This window comes from Haemaphysalis longicornis, unplaced genomic scaffold (assembly GCF_048455015.1).
Source record: "Haemaphysalis longicornis isolate Haplotype H1 unplaced genomic scaffold, Haemaphysalis longicornis Haplotype H1 scaffold_4, whole genome shotgun sequence".
Lineage (NCBI taxonomy): Eukaryota > Metazoa > Arthropoda > Arachnida > Ixodida > Ixodidae > Haemaphysalis > Haemaphysalis longicornis.
The window spans coordinates 187,378,534-187,402,926 of record NW_027526361.1 but is presented as its reverse complement, the minus strand read 5'-3'; the positions used below and the strand labels follow the sequence as shown (position 1 = coordinate 187,402,926).

At 48.1% G+C, this 24,393-nt stretch overlaps 1 protein-coding gene across 4 annotated transcripts in view; it reads right to left on the bottom strand.

Annotated features, from left to right (window-relative positions):
* LOC144179579 (zinc finger E-box-binding homeobox protein zag-1-like) overlaps positions 1–24,393 on the bottom strand; it is a 558,265-nt gene that overhangs the window by 132,154 nt on the left and 401,718 nt on the right. The gene's annotated exons all lie outside the window — the stretch shown is intronic.

Sequence of the window (24,393 nt, the reverse complement as noted above, 5' to 3'; positions counted from 1 at the left end):
GGTGGTTAAATAAGGGGTAATTTTTAAAGGGAATTGTTTAGAGCAAAGAAAGTGACGTCTGCAAGAAAATGTGCTATAGTTGCGATTTATAAAAAAATAGTGCAACAGCCTAGTTCACCATTAGTCAGCTCAACTTCTGCCTCATACCATTACGAACCATGGAGGTAATACATATCGAGAGGGAAATATTTTAGGGGGAACTAATTCCAAAAAAATGTTTTGCCACAGTGCGATATTTATGATTTCTTATGACTGGCCATTTATTTCTTTGTGGTAGAAACATCGTTTAGCTGTAAGTTATAAGCCAGTTTCACTACAGCATTCTAGGGAGCACATTATACAGTACACAGAACAATTTTTGCAGAGAGAAGTTGTGTAAAATATGATGCTGAAAGGTGATTATAGTAATTATTATTTGATTAATTAACGAAACCTCTCAAGGATAAAAAAAACCTTATATTCAGGATACCGAGGCAGCAAAGTTGGATACTTTCCAGAATCAGGGCAATTTCATTGATTGTCTGTGGTGATATTGTTTAGCGCACTTTCACCTTTAGCAGCACTCCCAGAAAATAACCCAAGAAATCACTGGTTTTAAATCAATTACTGTGTTATGAAAGGGACTAAGCAATTCATTCATTTAAAGCAACCATGTAACAAAATTTTCGTGTTTCCTTGAAGGTACGTGAGGTGAGCAGTAAGTCTTCTCGAGGCCCAGTTATTCTGAGAGAAGGGACTGGCGGCATCAATATTGCCCGCAAGAAACACATCACGGATTCGCCGCCTGCATTGTCACTTCAGGATGTGGTCATCCTCTTCGCCGCATATGTCATCTTTTTCATCGTGTCATCATGTTCATATGGTTGTGTGCCTTTGGAGAGTTCTTGGGACTTTTACAGGGAGTTCTTGGATAGCATGAGAAGTTTGACAGTGCCCTGGTGTCATTTAAGTTTGAGTCTCTGTTGAAATACTTCAAGTGTTCAGCTCTACTTGGGATTTTAAATTATTGGTAGAGGTAAAAGTATCTCTTGAAAGGCATGAAGGGGCTGAAATCAGATAAGGTTTAAGTTACTGGCACATGCAAGTTTCATGTCAACTGAACACTGAAGTCATGCCTTATTTTTCATCATTGGCACAATGCGCAGGCTGCCTTTGAATCTATAGTGGGTGTTAATGTAGTTCATGGCACCGCATTGTAGCGTCCTTATTATTCAAGTGTAGCTCATGAGATTTTTTTTCATGGCAGTGCTGCTGCTGATGCAAAAGTGACAGTGATTATTTACGCAGATGGCTTTCGCCTTCATTCATAAATTTTAGTACCGGATATGAGCTGACACCCATGACCTAGAAGAATTGAAAATGTGCGTATTTGGCTTGAACAAGTTTTCTTCTTTGAACAAGGCTGCATTTCTTGCTTGGCCGAAGCAGGGCTTTGGTCACAATTACACTGATAGCAAGACGGGAGGGTTTTTATAGCACGCAACTGTGAATTTCACCTAAGGTAAAATGTTGAGGCTGGAAAAAATGGTTTCAAGTCTGCTTTGTAAAACTGGTCACCTGTATGATTCAGCGCTGGCTTGTTTGCTTCTTAAGGATGTCTGACTTGTTCCCGCTTGAATTGATGACGTATATAATTAGTCTGCTTGTTAAATTTTAATATGTGTAACATGCTTCCAGCTACCTGGTTTGCAAAATTATATAAGTCTCACGCTGGCTTTTGTGAGATTTCCGAAATGGCCAGGATTTCGGGACACGGCGTCGAGTTTCGAAAAACTGACACCACGTGGCGTCGCGACCTGAAGACACAATTCCTTCTCTCTTGTTCTCTCCCCCGCGGTGCGAGAAGCAGGGCCTTCACACAGGGTCTAGCCGCTCGCGACGGTTTCCCAAACAGGCCAGCTTTTCGCCTTTGAAATTCGCCGAACCAGGAAGGAAAAAAAAAAAAAAAACAAGAGGGGAGCCCTCACAAAACGACCCCGCATGGGCTGCGGTTCCCCCGTGTGTAGACTGCCTCGATGCGCCCCCGCTCTGCGGGCGCGCATCGAGGCACCCTACCCGTGTGGACGGGGAGGGCTCGCCCCGCTCGGACGCCTGCTTTTTTCGTGGCGCTCGTGCTGCATTTCTCACTCGAAGGAAAGAGCCCGGTAAAATTTTCTTTCGACTTGTGAAACAATGTGCGTTAGTACGTATCGAGCAGGCTCGGGTCAACTGCAGCGTCGCTAATGAGTCAACTTTTGCCAGTGTCGTCTTGTCTGCTACGGACGCATCGTCTGCTCACCGCGCCGCTCGACCAGCCCGGTGTCCTGGCTATTTCACGGAATGAAACGTGTTGTTGGGGGACGTCGGTTCCGAAAGCCTTTCAGGTCCCATGGGTCACCTTTTCGACATTAAGGGGTCATCTGTTCAATTTGTCACAGGGCATTTTTATTTCCTTCCGCTTGCATGATACTTGTTCGCACTTGGCACATCCCGAACTTTTTTTTTTTTTGCTGTTGAACAACTTGCACAAATTGTGTTGGTACATTGATTCGTACATTAGAATTAATCAGGTGTCTGATATGTGGGCGTCTTTTGAAGACGCATGCAATTAAACGAAACGAGCTTTTCTTTTTCTGCTCGCTTTTAATTTCTACGCGCGAACATTCACACCCGAATTCAGGAAAATAATTTTTCCTATGCTAATATCTGCATTGACAAATAATTTGCAGCACAAAAACATTTTGCGTTATTGTTGCAAAGCACAAGCGGTAGAGCAAGATCATAATCTATTATTTCGGGGTTCATAAAAAACCAAAAATCAAATGCCTCAACCCTTACCTACTTTGCGTTAAGGTTGAGGTGCAAGTATACTAACATTATGAGTAACGGAAAACAAAGAAATACGCAATTAACGCGACAGTGCCAAAACAAGCAGATGAGCATATGCAAGTCTTCGGCAAGTAAAAGAAAAACACGTTATGAATGTTTTCTATTGCGTGGGACGCGTCCGCTCAACGGGCTTTCCGGTGCCTCCAAAGCTAAAAAAGACGCACGCCGGCCCGACGAGAACGCTTCTGAAAAGAGCACGTGCTGGATCGACTTGCACGCGCTAGCCCCTGAGGCAGCTTTGCTCAAGAAGAGAAAGGTGCTACTGATTGCGGGTAGGTTCTTCTTTTCTTTTAGACGTACACTAAAATATTTTAATACTCCCCGCCCCAACCACCGGCTAGTGTGCGACATGATCAGTGAACAATATTCTTGGACTAGCGCTCTTACGTGAAACGCCCTGTCCGTCATACTACCTGAAATGGGGTATGCTATACGTTCCCCGGGTATGTGCCGAGTCATAGACACGAGGAGAAGATAAGAAATTGGCTGCGTATCTGGTTGCTTCGCTGCAAATGTATACCATAGCCTTCGGCCGCCCCCGCCTCGTAACATCCTCCCCTCTCCCCCTCACGCTGTTCTTCTCCCCCTGCCTCCCCCATAATTAATGCAATTGAAGTTTGATGAATTAGATTCAATTTTCCCTCGTTTTCTTGGTTCGCGCGCCACCTGTTGGGACCTTTTCTTTCAATTGTTCTTGGAACAGCGCCTCAAAAACCTCACCCCGCCTGGGTTCCTGGCTTCTCTACCTACGCTTCCAAGAGCTGCTGAGGTATTCGTGAACAAGTGCCACTCCCTAACCAAAGCTGATCTGCACCACCTCATTTGGTTTTGCCCCAAATTAACTCGCTATAGAAATTTCTCTGCCCCCACCAACGATCCCGCGATAGCCATAGACCCTCACTCAGTGGGCACTCCCATCCTTCACAAGATTGCTGTATTCGCAGTCACAAGCGGTCTAGCACGAGCTGTATAGAACGGCCGGTCTGCTCCCCTTCCTTACCCATTCCTTTGATCCTATTCCCCCAACAGGCCTAGGGCCAGCCTTGCCCCAAATAAAGGTTTCTCTCTCTCACTCTTGAGGAGACATCTTTCTTTTATTATATTTACTTCTATCTGGCCTGTTTTTGACACCGTCTTTTACCGCATTTTTATTAAAAACAATCGCACGTCTATTTTTGAATAAAAGAACGCTGCTGCGGCCAGTTATGCACTAATGTTTTGCCTCAATTATGCCTAATGCTTTTTTAAAGACGATAGTCTTTCTTGGGCTACTTAAACGCGATTGATTGATTGATATATCTTTATTTGGCGAGCATGAAGCGCAGATGTTAGGGCGCCCGCCCGGTGGACGGCACCGATTCAGCCACCGGTTCAAAAGTTATAAATATTATTAAACAAGACGCTTATATACGCAAAACCGTTCCAAACTTCTAAAACTGCCAAGATTTGTCATACATGTCCCAATAATATGGCGCGAAGGAAACCCCAGGTACATTTGAGGCAAAATGTAAGCACATAACCGGGATTACGCGCGTTCTTTTAAATAAGCATAGACATGGCCTTGGTTTTCACGATAGCAATTTAAAAAAGAGGCGTTAAAACAATGGTTTGACCAAAAAATACGAAAAGAAGCTGGCGCCCGAGCCTCGAGCTCGAGCGCAACCCTAAGCCGAACAGTAGCAAAGGTTCCAACAGATGGCGTGCGAGCTCTGCAGCGCGGGAAAGTGGATTTAATTTAGCTAACCTCCATCGCGTCAGACGCGCGAGGAGTGAGAGAGGGGGGGGGGGGGGGGGAGAATGTATGAGACGGCAGGGGCTGCAGAAGACTATCGCCTTTCGACGACATTTGCAGCGAAGCGAGCAGATACGCGGCCAAGTTTTTCTTCTGAACAATATTGACACATAGAAATATATGCACTCCGCCAGGTTCAGTAGCTTGGGACGGTTTTGCCTATATATACTCCTTGTTCCAGCATTGTTTCATGTTTGGCCCAGCGGCTGAATCGAGTGACAGACGGACAGATAGACAGACAGAAAAGAAAAAAGGACGATTGAGAGTGCACGTTCGGCAACTGGACACTAATGCTTTCTCAATCACTGTATCATAAAAAAGTGCTTAGGTGTCCTCGGAATTTACACCTAGGAAAGAGAGCTGCAATTATTGTGTGTGGCACCGAAGGGTGCACAGAAAAGGCACAGTTCAGAAGCTTGGTGCGCAAGCTTAGCAATAGACGTCTTTTTTTGGAAGTGCCTACGTTCAGTGAGCCAGTTTTATTTGTTACAAGTCTTAATGAAAACCGTTTCTTCAGCTCATTTACACAAAGTTTCATGAACGACAGCATAAAGCTTTAAGAGCTGCATAATTTGTCCCTTTCGACGTCAGTGTAACATTATATGTGCCGTAACATCGTTAAATATCTCTTTTTGCGCAGATGCAAGGCGCCACACAAGGCGGCAAGAAGCTGCTCTTTTTGTGACTTTCTGAACCCTCGCCCGCGCCCCTAGAAAAAAATAAGATACATAATAATTGGTATTGCCTAAAGGAGTTATTAAATAAAGCTCTAAAAAATCTCAAATTCTGACCGAAAACTTTCAAAGTATAAACACAAACGATGCAATCAGTGCGCAGACAGTCATCCATAACCTAATACCTACGCAAATAATAAGTTGCCGAAAGTTTCACACAAATAAGCACACAAATCCGTTCGCAGAAAAGTTGGCGTACGAAAATGTCGGTGCACCGGAATGCTTGCACCGTAACATCCCGCATTGAAATGTTCCAGTACATCGAAATGTCCTAGACCCGTCTAAAATGGGCCGTTCATAGGCGTCTAAATAGTAGTAACTTGGAATCCCAAACATCAATGCTCAACATTGGGGTTAATTTCAGGTGCAGCACTACCATTGCGTTCGTATAATTCACGACACTTTAACTGTAACAGTGTGCTGTAAATGTATAATTGCTTCCATTTCGGTTAAGCGCCATTGACTTTTTCACGTATATGCATGCTTCTTACGGCGTCGTTTATACTTTTTATAACCGTTTTTAACGCATATCAGTTTTTAACTGGTGCTGTTCTGATGGAAGCGCCTTGGAAGCAGTGGAGCGCGGCCACAATTTTAATATTTACAATTAACAAAATATCAAACACATTCTCTAGAGCGCACACAAGAATGAGAAAATTCGCAAAGCTTAAAGGCAACAAATATTGAACAAAAAGCTGCGGGAAAAAAACTGCGAAACTACGGCAATATACTGGGAATTTTTCAAAAGGATGAAAAACAATTAATTAAACTTGAACACACCTCTAATTAATATATTCCCTCTGGTAAAAAGCGTTTAAATAGCATTGGGATGAATGGTACATAAATTGAATAAAATAACAATTTAAACGAAAAAAACCAACGAACATTGGTGAATCTATAAACCGGCATTCGAGAAAACGATTTTTGATAAAACGGACGCCGCTTCGATATAATAGCGTTAAAAAAGCGGCGCTCGTTCAGCTCTTGGCAACCCCCCTTGCGCCATAATTTCAGTCTCAGAAACTTGAAGAAAGTGCTTTATTTTTATTTATTTACTATTTATTTCATACTTCCAGCCTGAGTGCCAGGCCTTAGGCATGTGTGGGAATAGATATATACAGTAACAAGGACGGCATGATTACCTGTATACATAAGAAAAACACAATACAGCAAAAGAAAAGAAAACGCTAAACAGATTACAAATACATTCATACTAATCCGTATGTAAAAAAAGACAAAATGGCATACCTGCGCGCAAACATATACGTTTTACACCATTTAACGCATCACTGCAGGAAACCGTGCGGATAACTTATTTTCACATTTGACACCGTACTAACATAGCGTTATTTGCCACCTCAGAAAAAAGAAAGAAAACGAAGAAGCAAAAAACTGTACACAGTAGCGCGTGTGGACACGTCGTAGGTCCTTCAGGCACAGTTCTTGTGCTGGAAAGTCTCCCCCCCCCCCCCTCCCCCCTCCCCCCCCCCCCCCCCCCCCCCCGCGCGCGAAAAAACCAGGGGAGCACGCTTTGTTTGCTCTGCGCAAACTAAAAATGAGGAGGGGGGACAGTCAAGTCAGCCAAACCTTTTCAGTGGCAGCAATTATCTCCGCCACTTCCTTGGGATAAACCAGGGGAGCAGGCCTTGTTCGTCCTCGTGCACACTACCGACTGCCTCTTTGTTACTCTCAGCGACAACAGATGGGAACCCTCCCTGGTTCCGCTGAGGAGAGGCGAGTGTTCGGCTGGAGACGGTCCTCCTCTCCACTCCTTCCAGGAAAAAGGAGGGGGACGGGGGCGCCACGTAGCGTCAGTTTTTCGAAGTTTGTGGCGATACGCCTCACCCCGGGCATGAAAAGTGTTGCAGGGAACCTACACAAACAACGTTGCAAAAAATCTACAATAACAGGTTTGTAGCCCACAACCTGAAGTACTCAAACCCGGGAGTCATTTTTTCTATCTGTTTTCTGAGCGCCACAATGTTGTGTTAACTAGTGCGGAACGACCTGAAATCCAGCCTGTTCTCATAGGCCGCAGCAGAAAAATTTTAGACGGCCCGGGAACCTCGTGAGTTAGTCGTACAAGCCCAATATTTTGCCACGGCATGCCGCTAGAGCCGTGCTACGGATATCCCGGAGTCGATTTTTCTAGCTGTCTTCGTTATTAAACGGCGGCCGTTTCTTTTTTCTGCCCCATTCAGTTACGCCCCGGACGGGCGAAGCGCCGGGAGAGGGGCGCAGTCAGGTTTCCGCGGCGCGTGTCCCTCAATCCTGGGGATAAGTTGGGATGAATTATTTTAAACAACTACAAATTGTTTGGGCAAGTAACGTGCCTTAAGTCAGGCCTTTTCAAACGCTCATAAAGTCTATTTTGCCTACAAATAGCTTGATGTTACGCTTACGTCTGGTGTCAGGAAACTGTACTATCTTTAATAATCATGTTTTAATGGTGGCATACTGCTACATGTGACCTCTCGTGTCAAAATGTTTTATCTTGGCTCGAGCGTTGTTTTCCTAAACTCTTGCACTGCACTGTTGTAGGTTTGTGATAGTACAACCGTGTATGGCTTGTTTTTAGGCCTTTCCCTACAATTTAATAGCAAACTGCATTTTCCCAAACAGTTATGCGTAAACATAGTATGGCAAGCGCAATGAGTCATTCCGCCTTTGAATTACCTTGGTTTATCTGATGAGACAGCATATTTGATGCTCACTGTTGTATAATGTCTGTGTCAGTGCCGCGGTAGACGCACACGTCTATTTATTTGTGAAGCAGTTGCCCCTAATAGCGTCTTTATTAACCATGTTTTTGAGTAAAGGTGAATATGTGAAAATGCCACTTGAAGCCTAGTGTTATCGTTATGGTATTTATTCCTTGTACGTTGGTCATTTTCTGGGCAATTTAAAAATAGACAGCTATTCAAATCTGAAATGTATGCATACTAACACCCAATAAAGTTGTATAGTATATTGAAAGCAGTGTATGAGTCATAATAGTTGGTTTCGTGCGTATTTTAATGCAAGTATATTTTTTCTTTTACATGCAGCTGAAAGCCAGAAGATGATTCTGCGGGTGAAGCCAAAGACTGTGTGCCACTCTAGGTGCCTCAGACCAACTTTTATATAGAACTGTGCTCCGATAGGCAACTGTTGGGAACTGTCAGGGACAACACTGCTGCGATGGTTTCTGCTTTCCAATTGTTGGTATGACTGCGGGTCATATATCAAGGCTGTGTTAAAATGGTGCTTGCGGTCTCCTGCTGATACCAATGCATCCGCCAGCCTGGCATATGACCTCGGTGTATACCGACGGGAAAGCAGAAATATTGGAAAAGTGGAGTCCCATAGACAGCTTCCCAATGCCTATAGGAACACCGTTTTATATAAACAGCTGGCCTGAAGGTACCTGGAACGGCGCACCGGATAAATTCCATAATCATTTTACATGGATCAATGTTCCAGTAATTTAAACTACCCTTTTATTTGGAACAGTGATCCGCATACTTTTATTTGGAACACCGATCCACATAATTTAGTTGCAAAAATATGTGGGGCACTGTTCCACTTAATTTTCAGGATATGTGGAACACGGTTCCAAATATATAACTGGAACTTTTTTGCAAAAAAGTTCCAGTTACTAAGTGGATCTTACGTGGAACCAGATTAAGAGTGTACTTACGCGCGGATAATGTCGAGTGCAAGGTGGCTAACGCGCACTTGTTCTTCTGCATGCCCCATCTACATCTCTTTTCGTGTGCTGCCGTTATTTGTTTTCCTGACTTATGTGTTACATTTAACGTATAATTAGTGCCGTACCACGTCGGTTTCGTGGGGCCTCGCCTGAAAACGTTCGTCAAATTGTGGCGACTGTGTTCGCCCGGAGAAAACTTCCTTTTTGAGGACACAGGGGACCGTGAAGTCAGTCTCCAGAACATAACCAAGTGGCGAATGCATTGCGCATTTTAGAATTTCGGCTGAAAACGTCTGTGCGCTTGCACACGACTCCAGCACGCACATTTCAACTAGAATCACTCGGTGCTTCAAGACGGGGCGAGTGCAGAATCCGACTAAACAAACCCTCTCAAAATCTACATAGGACGCAGTGATTTATATGCTGCACAAAAAAGGGCCCACATCCCAAAGAGCAAGGCAAAAAGAGAGCGTCGAAAGACGCGGATGCTTGCCCGGTTCATCTTTCTCCGTGTGTACATTACACCGAGTCTCTCCCCGTCCGGCAGTCCAAGTCCAGCGAGTCGCCGTTCATTGCGACGCCTGTCAATAGGGAGCGGGGTGGCCCTACCCTCGTGGCGTGCGTACACACACGTCTTCCGCAATCCCTACGGTGGGTACGGACGCGACGTCGCCTGTGCATGGCGTGCGCAGAGGACAGCTCGGCGTGCACGCAGTCCTCCGCTGTGGGCAGCGGTGAGTCCAATCAGGCGGAGTAGGAATAAGGGTTGGCACGTATTTAGAGAGACAAAGAGGAGCCGCTTAGACGACAGCAGGTCCCACAACACAACAGAACGAAAGGAAGCCCGCGCTGTGGGGGAAATAAAATTTGGCCCAGAGGACTGCGAGGTTCGGACGTGCCGGAACGCGAATGCACGACGTGTTTGTGTTCCGAGGTGGGATGGAGAAAGCCTTGGGCACCCTCCTCCTAGTGAGCCTGTGTATCGCACTGTCACGCCGGCAGGCGTTCTGCGTGGACGAAGAAGTGAGCGGGGACAGGCCGCTGGGGCTATTTAGCCGATTGCTCGGCCCGTGAATGGGCCAGTCTTTTTATTTTTCTTTTTCTTTTCTCTTCTTTTTTCTCTCGGTGCTCATAACGGGGAGGCTCGTATCGAGTTGCACCGCGCGCCGTCCTGTCCACCTCGAGGCTACGTGTATTCTCGCCAGAGAAGGAACTTCTGGTTTAAGTATCGCCGCGACGTGTATTGCGTGAGGCCTGATTAGCTCTCTCTCTATCTCTCTCTTAACCTTAACTTGTACGAAAGCGCCTCTAGTCTGCTTAGTTTACTTTTACCCAGAGCCTCAAAAAATTCTGGCGGTGACGTTGAAGGCAGCACTCTCATCAGCTGCATCGTTTGTTGCAAACTACCAACTGAACTGTATACAATATGCGGGCGCCAATCCTCTGGCCCCTTTTTCTGGGCACGTGTTGTGTCCTACGGGTATTCTGTGGCTATTTCTGCACAAGAGAAAAAAGAATGTGATTCGTTTCGCTGAGGTGAAAGCGGGTGGCGGGAGTGCTTGAGCAGGGGGAGCGGCGCTATATTATTCTGGATTCTAATTAGTTTAGCCACCTTTTCGGAGTCAACAGACCCTTTTTGAGCGCGGCGTCGCTAATGGTGTTGATCAGTTGGGCGAGCGCGACTCGGGCCGTCCGTTCCGGGAAGCTATGAAAATATACTGCTGGAAAGGCGATAGAGCCGACACCCTGCTCTAACACGAGGAGATACGACCACGTAAGCCGGAGTACGGTTAGATATATGCACGCTAACATATCCACATTCTCGTCCTCTGTGCAGTCTGCGTAGCTGCCGGGCTGTCTGACCGACGTCAGTGAGCGACGTCAGGTCCGTAGCCAGAAATTCAGTTAGGGGGGAAGGGGGATGCTTTGGCCCGTAGGACGCCGGCATGGTCCTCAGCCGACATGGTCTTAGCTGTTAGCAGAGCCTGGGTGAAGCCTGTTAACACGCCTCTTGGAGCAACGAGGAGGCGGGAACTACATGTGCAGGGGCACTACCGTCTCCAAATCGTACAAGTGGGGCGGGCTACCCCCCACTACTCCCTCCCTAGCCTCAGTTAGCGCATAACCAAACTACACACAACGCAGTTATGCTGCATGATTGCCGCTGTTATGATCTGGGCACTTTAACGGACAATCTCAGGTGGGGTGTGTGCCACAGAATCCGAACTGCGCTAGTTGGTGGAGAAGTAGACGATCGAGGTTGCTCTCATTGTACAGGTGATAATATGTAATCAAACGCATCCTCGCCAGAGAAACTCTAAACATGCATTCGTGCCGAACGCTTTTCTTGTTTGCACTTTCTGACGTACAGTTATGGACCATGAAATGAGAACACAAAAATATGAACCAGAACACGCAAAATCAAAGAGTATGGATAGTGAAGATAAAATAAGGCCTCGCGTGTGGTATATTTGCAAAGAGACGTTTGCAATCGTTGTTGCTCTAATAAAGCCACGCGGCAATTTCACCCGCACGGAAAGAAGTAGAAATTGCGCTATTTGTGTGCCCCGGTTCAAATTTTTCTGTTCGCGTTTCATTCGTTCGTGACTGCACGTACGGTAAGTTCAAAACGTAATTGACTTGTAATGAACACGGAACCGTAGAAAATTATCAATGTGCACGCCGATATAACAGAACTGCAGAAACGTTAAGGTTCTCGCACGTGACCCGTATATTCTCTACAGCTCGACATCGATACTCACGTTCGACAGAATGTGATTGCAGTATCAGTGCCGGTAATTGCGCCTTACTTTTACGCAGACACAAACCTACAAGGTTAGTTATGCCAAATAAAAGTTGCCACTCGAGTATGAAAACCTGAGCGTAACTAATTCGTTGTTCAATACTTCGTATTGAAGAGGCTCTTCGGCCAATCGGTACTCACCCGATAAAAATATAACGACGGGTTCACGTTAACGGTAAATGGCAAAGATGGGCTGAAATATACCGGTGGAATAGCGCCCAAAATGACTCCAGAATAAATCGCGCAGCGCAACTTGGCTCTCTCCTTTCGCTAATAACCGTTATCAACCCATCCAAGCGCCGGACAACGCAGCACCTTTCCCACCAAGCGGAGATGTGCGCCATTTCAGGGCGCACGGACACCGCCGGAGCAGGTTTCCATTTGCAACCGTGTCAGATAGGAATCAACCCCGTACAAGGCCAATGGGTGAGTCACGGCATCCAGCCGAATAAAATGGTAGCCGGGTGGCGCTAACCACCCAGTTTAGTCTGACGTTGGCGCCGCGACCTGATGCCCAGAAAGACGGGAGGACGGGGACGGAGGACGCGCCGAGCCGCGGACGCAGGTCTGGCGTGGCACCTCTCGGTATTTATACGTAGCACACATAATAGAGCTCGCTGCAAACGACTCCCGCGCAGTCTGGGCAAGAGATTAGCCGTCCCTGCTCCGGCCCACGCAGTGCTCGGACATTTGACGACTAGCGGGCGGACCGGTGCTGGCTGCGCGATAAGGGCCTTCTTCGCTCTTTCCGCCGACTCGCCTTCGCCGAACCTGAAAAAGCGCAGCCAAGCGCGGGCCCCGCGAGCGCGCAAGAGCAGAGCTGGCGGATGCCGGGGATGAGCGGATGCGGGAAGAGGAGGGAAGCAAGGGAGATAAGTCGGCTCAGGTGACGTGGAAATTGCACCAATTACCGCACGAATGACACGCTGCATTGTTAGCGCCGCGCGGAGAGAGTCGTCGCGCGTAGACCGGAGGGAGTGCGAAAGGCGTCAGCGTGCCTGCCTCTTCCCCCTCGGGCTCCCGTGATGAATGGGGACTCCGGTGACAGGTAAATACGTGCCGGGACCGCTGCCACCGCCGCCGACCGTGCGCCTCGCTCCTTTCTCGGCCGCCTGGCGATGAATACGCGCCGCGCTAAACGCCAGAGAACGTGCGGATATAATGCGCCAGCCGTTAGGCATGCCGCGCTTTCGACCGCCGCATGACGCTGGATGATGCTCTGAGGGGAAGAAGAGCGGGATGAGCGGGACCTATTCCGCGTAACTATTACGCAAGGTGTCGCGAGACCCGAAAGAGAAGCTCGCCACATGGCCTGCGTTCGAGGCTACGTTCCACGCCGGAAATGCCGTCGCGTAAAAGCTCCTCCGCGACGGGAAGTCCAACAAGTTGAAAGTTGCCTAGCTGCTAATAGCTACGCTCAACACCAGACACGACAGAAAGTTCTCGTTGCTCACGCCCCGTGCCTCCACGCTCGCCGACGAATTTGGTAAACAATCACAGCACCTCATTTCATGCAAAACACTTTCCTTTGCCCGCCATAAATCTTAGTTTCTCAGTTAACAGGGGTGGAACGGCTGAGTAGCTGTTGGTATTGGTTACTTCCCTCTGCCTCCTTTCGCCGGGAAAATATTTGCAGGCTGCCGTGATTGCACGCTACCACTTGCGACAAGTGTTCCATTTCATTTTTTTTTTTTTAAGTAAGGTAGTTTTTTCTTGGGTAGGCTAAACGGGAAGATATTTTTTTCTGATTGATGGATTCACGGATTGTGGTTTAACGCGCCGACGCAACTCAGGCGATGAGGCGCGCCGTAGTGGAGGGCTCCGGATTAATTTTGACCACCTGGGGATCTTTAACGTGCGCTGAAATCGCGTACGCTTTTTGCTTTTCGCCTCCATCAGAAAAGCGGCCGCCGCGGCCGGGAATCGAACTTGCGACTTCATGCTCAGCAGCGCAAAAGATGGTTTTCCAAGTACCTGTCTGTTCCTTAAACTCCTGCCAACTCGACCCCCTCCCCTCCCCCCAAAAGAAAAGAAAAAGAACGCCCCGGATCCGTTCGCTTCGCTGTAAATAAAGTGCTGGAATGGCGTATACTCAACGCGAAGAGAACCTCAGGGATATTTTATGCAAAAGTGCAAGTACATAACGGAGGGTACCCGCGTTCTTAATTTTGAATAAGATAATTTGGAGAATTTTCCATGGGAGCAAATTAAAAAAAAATGTGCTTACATGCTTTGAAGTCGATACCTGTTGACAACTCCAGTGCTGTTGCATGCCATTTCCGCCTCTTTCTGTGCTCTCACTTTTTGTCTTTTGGCTCAAAATTACTTCGACCAGCTTCTCTTCTTCTACTCACGAGGCGTCACGTTCAGGTGCCCCGCGGCACGCACTAAACTACAACTTTTACGTTTCCAATTCATACTTCTGTGAATGTTCTGAAGCCGGCACATTAGTCCCCCAATGCTGCCGATTCCTGGCCAATCATCTGAGTTGGTATGTTGTTGCTGTCGTAGTTCCCGAGAAAGGAACGGCAACAACAACTTATGTTGAGAGAAAGAGAGAGAGATAACTTCAATGATATAGAGAAGTCATCCTAGCGGCCAGGTCGGCTTGCTACTCCATGTGGGATTTTTAGGGGCGAAGCACCTTAGGACTTCGCTTTGTCCGGGGCTTGGCGTCCGTGTACGCAGTGTTGCGCATGCGCGAGGAGCATTGGATTGGATTGCATTTGGATTGAAATGGATTGAAATGGATTGGATTGGATTAAATTGAAATGTATCGGATTGGATTGGATTGGATTGGATTGGAATTGTATATACTGTGCACACGCGTTGTCACTCATTTACATGCGCGAGTGGGCAATGCCGCGGGTGATTTACTGTAAGAACGATCCCCAGTGCTTCGCCCAATCGTCATGGTTCACTTCGTGGATATGCGTGATTTTTTTTCTGCCGCTGGCAACGTGCGGAAATAGTGGTGGCGCATCGGGCTTCTACGGTGGAGACACATGTTCAAAGCACATCGGAACACGCATGTAGGTGTTTTTTAATTAGTCTTTGCAGTGGTGGCCATTTTGTGGGCCAGACCACAACAACGACGCTTTGTCTCAGAATGAAAAACAATGCGTTCAAAGACGGCGTCAGAGAGAGGGGAGATGGAAGCGCCCTTTCGCAACAGATGGTGCGCGGGAAGTGCGAACGCGGGCAAACTGAATTCACTCGAACACAGCATCCGTCAAGGGAGAAGCGAGAGACGAGGGTAAGCGCGCCTGGGGCGGGAGGGGGCAGTTACGCAGCAGGCTGTTTTATAGTCTCTCGACGACCTTCTCATCGAAGCAGCATATACACAGCCGGTTTTTTTTCACATCGTGTTTCTGGAAGGGTACTAAGATAATACCTAGCTAGGACTTAATGCAGCGTTCGTGGATTAACGGGATGGACTGCTGTGAGCGGGTCTTCCGTCGAGATAACAGTGAGTGAATGTGCAATTTGTTGAAGCCGAACTTGCATGAAAGTTGCCTGCGCTGAATATACGTTAGCATGAACACGGGTAGGCGGACAGACTATAGGGCGGAATGCTATTAGGACACATTAAGACAGAGCAGTGGACTTGGGTAGGACATGCAGTGAGAAGTGGCAACTGGTGGACTCTCCGAGTAATACATGTCGATGGACGGAGATCGGAGTAAGGGAGGAGGACAGAAAGTTCAATGGGCGGATGAGGCCAAGAATGATCGGAGGCCATGAATGGGTTCAGACAGCATTGTACAGGAGTAGACGGAAGTCTATACAAAAGGTCGTCGTCGTGTAGCGAACCTACGTCTTTGGAATATACGTCTCCGATCATATCGCATCTGGGTCATACCGTACCACCTTTCGACGCCCCGAATATGATCATTTAGAGTCTTCACCTTTCGCAGAGATTTAGTGCTTACGTATTTTTTTGTAGTGATTTGTTTCGCGACTTCGTCAAATATATTAAATATATTAAAATATATTAAAGTGCACTTGTGCACAGTTCTGTGTGATTCTGATTATTTTTTATTATATTTGATTATATTTGTACGGTAGTTGTACAGTTTTTGTTAACCTGACTTGATGTTTGATGTATATGTTTGATTTTTAGTGTATGTGCTTGATACACTTCCCTCATTACCTGCTGTTAATTTTTTTCCTATCACCGGCCGCGGTGGCTCAGTGGCTAAGGCGTTGCGCTGCTGAGCACGAGGTCGCGGGTTCGATTCCCGGCTGCGGCGGCCGCTTTTCTGATGGAGGCGAAAAGCAAAAACGCCCGCGTGTACAAGATTTCGGCGCACGTTAGGATCCCCAGGTGGTCAAAATTAATCCGGAGCCCTCCACTACGGCGCTCCTCATCGCCTGCGTTGCGTCGGCGCGTTAAACCCTACAATCAATCAGATTTTTTCCTATCCGTTAAATAAATAAATAAATAAATAAATAAAACCATTTTGATGGTGAGACAGGGAAAACGTCGCACACGACTGAATTGTGTGGCTTGTAATAATTCCAGCGGGAAACGAGAATTCTATCTTCTTAAAATATAATCACGAAGGAATAATTTGCTTACTTTCGTGTCCAGTAAACAAATATTTCCGAGAACACTGACGAAAACAAAACGGGAGGTAGCGTGCCGAAGTTTACTTTGATAATGCCTTACGCCACATAAGCCTGTCCAGCTTCTTCAAACCTACTATTTCTTTAGTTGCTATTCCAACATACATCTGCAATGACGTTGCTGTTAAAATTTAAATTTTAAATGTTTAATAAGCACTTCTACGTGGATTTGAAGAGGAAACCTTTCTGTCTGTCTGTTATGGTTCAGCTCCCTTTCGCCGCATAAGGAAAATGCTAGTAATGAAAAGGCGCAATTGGCCTTGATATCTTTATACACGAACGCTAAACACTGACACTAAAGCAATGGCTTTTCAGCAGTGCAGCTGAGTGTAGTAGCGAAGACGACTTTAGCAGGGCTCGGTGTACATAACTTTTTAGAGGGACAAATGGGATCTTATGGAGGTAGATAATAAAAGGCGCTGTGACCTCCACGCTTCGATATTGACTGCTTATACTGTCCGAGAAAAAATTTCCTCCTATCAATGCATTTGTGTTTGATAGTGAAGCCGAATTGGATGTCAGCTTCGCTCTCCATACAGATACATACAAAGACACTTGATAAAGGCCCTATCATGCAGCTTATATAGCACCCGGTAAACAACAACAACAACAACAACAACAACAACAAAATCTTCCGAGCAACGCATTTCGGTGTAGTTGTGAAGCCTAATTTAAAGTTGCTCTGAGCACAGCAGAGCTGCTCACGCATTTTCCCGGCAATTCCTACTTCGGGGTATACAATTTTTGAAGTGAGTTGGCGTTGTTTATAAATGGAACGCGGAACGCTTGGGATGCCTTACTTTCTTGGTGGGTATACCAAGCCAGTCGTCTTAGAAACAAAAATTTAGTAAATTCGAGATCTTGCTCTCGATTTACATTTAGGCCCTCGGTTGCGGTGCTGAGCGCTATTAAGCGCAGTGCCGCGTCCGACTTAGTACGAAGTTCAAACCCAACCTTCACGAGTATGCATTAATACACCAAGATTCCTCCGTTGCGTGCCTGGTGCCAGGCGGAACGCGTACGCGCGTGGAAGTATGGCAAGAGCGGTGGCATTTTTCTTTACGCGGTGTCGGCGAACCAAGCGTGGTGGCCTGGTCATGTGCTGAACGCGCCTAGCCATGTGCCTTCTCCGTTGCAGGGGCTTCGGAGGCGGCGGACATCAGAGGTTTGTTCGCGTCTCTCGCTCAGTTTGCCGTCGATAAGGCACGCAGCGCGGCAAGCTGAGGAAATTGGCGCGCCTTAGCGGGTCTATGAGGCGCTATTGTCCACCATGGCCGCCCGCAAAGTTCGGTTGCGCTCGCTTGGCACACTCGGCGTTCTCGCCGTGTTCGGTGCGTGCCTCGCGCGGTGTCGCACAAAGTTTTCAAGTGTGGCGGGTGGCGCTGAGTTTGAGCGCATTCGAGGCACAACAGAGCGTACCTGCAAATGAAGCGTCCCAGTGCGCTGCACTTGCTGCGGCCGGTGCACTGGCGGTCCTGTGCCGTGAAATGTGACTGCGTATTCTCTATGCGGCTTTGTATAGGACCCCTGTGGTTCGTGAAAACAAGCTGAGTGACGAATTCCACAAAGGTTACTGAGCTAACAGGATGGCAAGTTGGGCGAGTTGGTGTTGACTCATCTTGAAAATTGGCGCGGAAAGACATTGACTAAGAAGAGAAATACACAGGACGACGCGCTACTAGCAACTGGCAACAGTTATTAAGAAACAGAAATATACAGGGCGACCAACCGACATAATTCAACTGATTAAGACTTAAACAGAGATTATCAATAAAGATCACCCCGGACATAAAAAATACAACCCACAATATGCTATCACCGCACGTGTCGTCCGAGAAACGCCAACTCTGCTTCTTGCAGACTGACTGAAGGATGACTCACGCACGTCGACCTCTCCCGGCTGATATTCCAAGCTTCTATTACCTCCCTTTGTGTCCTGCCCCTGTGCCTAAACAACACGGTTGTTTTTTTCGACAATGGATTTACGCCCCCCCCCCCCCCCCCCCCGCACCTTGCACTCTTTACAGTGTGAAGCCAGGTAAAGCTGGCTACTGGCCAGGTAAAGCTGGCGTGTTTACTGAGCTAAAAACGCGCGCTTCATAAGCCGTGCGTAGTTAAAGCAGAAAACTCCCCAAATTATCTCGAAGGAGTCCTCATCGAGCAAGTCAGTAGGCGGCAAATGAGTATTTATTGATTGGGGCGAGTACGGCGGTTAATTTTCTCGCGACGCCCGTTGCGTGTCACTGAGGCCAGCCCAGTGGAGAAAGTTGGTGTTAGTTAAATTGCACCCTGCACTGAAGCCACGCCCCATTATGCCAAGAGGGCGGCTCGAAGGACACGGGCGCATTTACCCGCTATTCAAGAATGTTTCGGTATTCTTGCGTCGTCGCGATTAACCGGAGTTAAGAACGCGGTATTTTTCAGCCTACCGACCTAACTCCCCAAAAATGATACGATCCACCTACAGCTGAGTACAGCTGCTGAATACGCTATCAGTGCGCTACTGTCCGCGGTTCAAGTCCAGGGGCGGTATTCTGGTGTTTGTCCGTTTTATTGTGACGTACTTCCAGTTAAGTTTTGCGCTACTGTTCTAATAAATGTATTGGAAGACTAAAGATATTTAAAATATCTTTTATGTGTTTATTGCTCCGCCAGCGAACAATAACAAGGCGACGAAAAGTTGTCTGCTCCAAATCGTCTGCTCCGAGAAGCCGCGCCTCATAGCTCCACCGGGCTTGCATGGCGTCACATCCGGGTGTTCGCTTTTACCCAATCAGGGCTTGCTCAAAACGGACACAAAACGGGAAAAAACACGAGAATACCGCCCCAGGAAGCTGTGGCCGTTTGATGGAAGCAAAAGGAAAACGACCGTGATAATGCCATTTACGCCGACGTCAGAGATACCTGGGGGTCTTATTTACTTCGCCGCACTGCAGCGCACCCGCTAGCTCAGGTGTACAGCCAGGGGCGGGAAACTTTGAACTTAGAGCAGAGCGACTCCGAGAACTCTCGTAGGTTCGCATAGGCGAGCGGTCGCGAATACGTTCCTGACGGAGTGCCACCAATTTGCGTCAGAAGTTCGCCATAAACGCGGCTGCCCGAGCAGTGGATTGAGAAATCTTCGACCGCACGCTTACTGCTATAGCCCGTCATTTGTGCCCTAGCTGTCCTCGCTTTTATGCTGCGCGCGCTTCCAATCTGTCCAAATGCGTTAAGAGGCAAAGCCATCTGTTTGCGTTCCGAGCGGTAATGAAAGGACGAGGCAAAGTCGACCAAATAAAATGCGATTCCAGGAAATCAGAGAATAGCTTCTTTCTGACTGATTATCCGCCGCTTGCAGCGCTGATGTCAAAACTTTTTAAGCGTTAACAGCGTCGCCTCAGCATATTGTTCAAAAAGCGACGTTTCGAGGACAAACGCTGGATAAGTTCATACAAAAACAAAACAATGTCATCACGGTTTGACACACTACCGCCTAAATAAAGAAAGCACATGGGCGCGCTTGTAAACGCCTCCTAGGCGAGACGTAAGCCTTTTGGCAAAGTCATCGCTTGGAGGTCATGTTGGTGTTTAAGGAACGCCAAAGGAAAACGTCCCTACGTGCATCGAGGCCTAACTAGCGCGTGTTGTGGGCGATCGCGTGTCCGGGTAATGCGGTGGCTGTGAACTGTCAGGCTTTACAGACACCTGAGAGGCGTTGCTTAAAAGCTAGGTGAACTAGAGATTTCCGTGCCGCAGTCTAGGTGCCGAACGAGGATTATGCGTCGCTTTTTTTTTTTTTTTTACCTTTACAAGCGGAAGGCCACTTCGGCGCTCTACGCCGCATATGGCACCTGGTTTTTACGCACTCGCGTGTGTGTATCAATTAAAGAACGCCGCAGGTGGGGCTCCATATTTCCACGCCGGGCTTCGAATTCTCATGCCACGAACTTTAGTCGACACTCCGAATAAACGTAGCTGTAAACAGGAACAGTATAAATATAACTGGCGCTTACAAAACGCTGCTTTATCTCCCTGGTGCGCCAAAAAAAAAAAAAAAAAAACTGTTTGCATTCTGGCATATAGTCGAGCGCGAATAGTCCGACACTGACATGTGCTGATATTTGATGCCCGAAAGCGCCTTTCCCTTTATCGAGTTTGCAGCGTCAGTGATTTCCAGGAAAAAGACGTTCCGCACTTGGGATTTGGCAACAGTAAGCAGAGAGAATAACATTAAAATAAACGAAGAAGTCAAATATAGTCGCTTGCGACGAAGCCCAAGCAGCAGCCGTTTTCTGGTGGAAGTCTAAAAAAATGTCTCATCAGACAAGCCCTGACGTCAGGGGCCGCGCTAAACGATGGGCTCTTTTCTCCGAAACGGCTCCACTTCTCCACATGCCGGGCGAGGGGTATGCGCCACATGCGACGAGAGACGCAAGCCGCGAACCCGTCGCCTTTCCAACTTTGACTTTCTAGGAGAGGGGAGGGGGGCAGGCGAGCCACGTGCCGTAGACTCCTTCAAATTCTCAGTCTATAGTGTAGAGGGGGAGGGGGTTATGCGGAGGGTATCGGAGGTATTTCTTGCTAAAGGACGGTGGCAAAAACGACGCAAATGGTTGTGGAAAACTCCTCCTCTTGATAGATTTTCGCGCAAGAACGCCCACCTGCGCGATGTTTTTTGTTGTTGTTGTTGTTGTTGTTCTTGGCACGTTCAGAGGTCGCATAGGGTCTACATTATTTCGTAGCCATCCACTGCCGCATGCCCCTGAGCTTTGAGTCGTAAAATGCCGATTTGAATTTCGCACTGCAGTGTATGCACATTCGATGTATGCCTAACACTGACGTGCAAACTAGCCGGGGTATGCTTATTGCTCAATGTTAGGTGCTATGACATCTGCAGCGTGTACAGAAAACAGTAAAAGACAGAAAGAAGGAGCGGGAGCACATGCAGTGCACTCGTACACGCGCACAGGACTTCGCGGGACGCCACGTAGCTCACAGAAGAAGGCAACCAAAAAAATGAATGAAGCTAACACTAATGCGTAAGACTCGAAGGTATTGAAGCTGTACGCAACAGTAGCGTTTGTCCTCTTTATCGCCCCACGGCGTTGTTTAAGCCTCGTCGCTGCACGAGGGACCACAGCTGGATGTTCGTCTTCCCCTATCACACACGGTTCTGCACCGCACGTGGCCTTCCTTGGTGGCCCGCGCTTATCGCTGCGGCGGCGGCGGCCTCCTCGCCTTCCTCAGCCACGTCCTGCGCACGGGTCCCGCGCACGTCTCCTTTCCCTCCTCTCCTATATCTCCGCCTACCTCTCCCCGCCAACGGGCCGCTGCTCCGTGCCGGGCGCTTGCGGAAGGGGGTGTGGTTTGACCTCTACAGTTCAAGGGGAAAACTGGTCACTCCGCGAAGGCTGCCCGAGGTAGCGTAGTGTTGCTTGTGCTACAAAAGAATGGTACTTTTTACATCGAAAGCGTTCTTTATCGTACAGTGAGCAAAACGCCGTGCGTCTGCGGCGTTTGTGGCAAGTTTGGGTCATTAAAAAGGCTGCTTTGTCTCGATAACGATGATCCCCAGTCGGTATTTCTAGATGACGTCACAGAATATTGTTACGTGTGTAACCAGCAACAGAGCGCAGACGTACGCCAATCGTCCGGAGCCGGTGTGCGCCGTTCTGGCGTGTCTCCATCATCCTCATCCTCATCATGGAAATCACAAGCAAGATCATCACCGCCTAAGCCGCGAAGACGAGAACGTGCCCCTTCGTGAGCGCGTGTTCTTGGTGTGACTGCTACCACCCATTTTTATGGCCGAATTTTTAGCAATAGCTCTCGCCCTATGCAAAGTACCGGAGCATGTATCAAAAATTATCATATTATCTGATTCGATGGCAGTTATATCAGCATTAACTTCCTCTTCGGACTCTCCATTGTACCGCACACTATTATTTTTTGTTCCCAGGCACGTGAAGGAGGTACGCTTGTCTTGGGTACCTGGCCATAGGGACATCAGGGGCAACGAGCAAGCGGACCATTTAGCGAATCTCGCTACCACAGCTCCCATTCAATTCGGAATTCCTAATCTGGCTTTATTTGCATCTGCGAGATTAAGACGATATTGGCGTTTAGACGCCACCCGTTCCTATTCACTTTCATAATTTGAAGAGTTCCAACACTTAAAGTTCGGGTGGAATGTTCATTTTTGTGGCTCTCGGCAATGCGAGGTGACCTTCACCGAGCTGCGCTGCAGGGTTCCAAGGCTTAATTTCTACCTGTTCAGATCAGAACTTTCACCTACAGAACTATGTGTGCGGTGCCAGGTCCCCGAAACAATCGAACATTTTTTTGTCGACTGTCGCCGTTTCTCAACAGCTATAGACAACTGTTTTTGAAGGACCCGATTGAGCGGATGGGGTTGACCTTATCGATAACACTTATATTATCTATTAGCGCATCAAAGCTGGGGTTTGCAAAAAGGGATATATATAATTGCATTCAAAATTTTCTTTCTGCCTCAGGTCGTTTGAATTGTTAAACGGTGCTGATTAATGGGTAACTCGGGTTTCATTCACAGCTAAGTTTCCTTTTACATCCTCTTTCCGGAAATAAGTATTTTAAAGTCCCCACGTATTTAACCGGTTTAGCCCTGGCCAATCCCCCCTTGTGGGTACGTGTCTAAATATTTGAGGACATCATCATCATCATCATCATCATCACCAGGCATCAGGCACAAGTTTCCCGAAATACACCCTCTTTTCTCTCTCCTACTGGCCCTCATCAATTGTTGCACCGTGACACTGGTGGAGGAGCTGGGCACCGGAGCATCTGATGCCCAGGTCGCCCTCTGAAAGTCCTGAGCGACCTCGCAGCGTCTGCACGCCCGTACATCGCTGCGTCCGCCGCAAGCTAGGCCTACCTCCAGAACACGGCCTCCTGCTTGACACCGCACCAAGGCGCCAGGTTTCTGAACCAGAGGTAATGGCTCAAGCATCGCTGCCGCCTCAGCTGACGCTTCAGCAGCCCCGTACTCCCAGCAGCTTTTTCGGAACCGATTCCGAGGACGTAGATGACTGGCTTGACCAATTCGAGCGCGTCGCCAGTTTCAACAAGTGGACACCTGCACAAAAGCTTGAGAATGTCTACTACTCGATAGAAGACGGGGCGCGGATATGGTTTGAAAATCGCGAACGAAGGTTAGAGACATGGGACGACTTCCACCGGGAAGTGCGCGACAGCTTCGCGAGCAGCGACCGTCGAGACCGTGCGCAAAGCCTTCTGGAAATACGGATACAAAAGCCAAATGAAAGCGTCGTGATGTTTGTCGAGGACATGGGCCGTCTGTTCCGGCGCGCGGATCCCGATATGTCCGAGCCCAAAAAGCTTCGGTATCTGATGCACGGCGTCAAAGAACAGCTCTTCGCAGGCCTTGTGCGCAACCCACCACGTACTGTGCAATAATTTATTAAGGAGGCAACTGCCATTGAGCGAGCTGTGCAGGAGCGGTGCCGCCAGTATTCCCGAACGTCGATCAAAACTCCGAGCCCGTCCGCGGCATCACTGTCCACCACTATGGGCGACAACAACCTGCGCGAAATTGTCCGCTCGGTTGTTCGTGAGGAGTTGGCCAAGTGCGGAATAGGAATAGCGCCGTCGCAGCCAACTGTCATCTCGGTTGCGGATGTTGTGCGGCAAGAAATTCGCCAAGCAATTTCTGCTCCTGAGCCCCTTCATCAAGCAATTTCCGCTCCTGAGCCCCGAACCCAGCTTATGCCCCAAATGGATTACGCGACTGCTCTCCGCTGTCACATGGCCACAGCGCCGGCCGCGGCGACTATGCCACCCCCGACGTACTCCCGACCGCAACCTCCTGCCTCTTGGCCACAAAGGGAATTCCCGC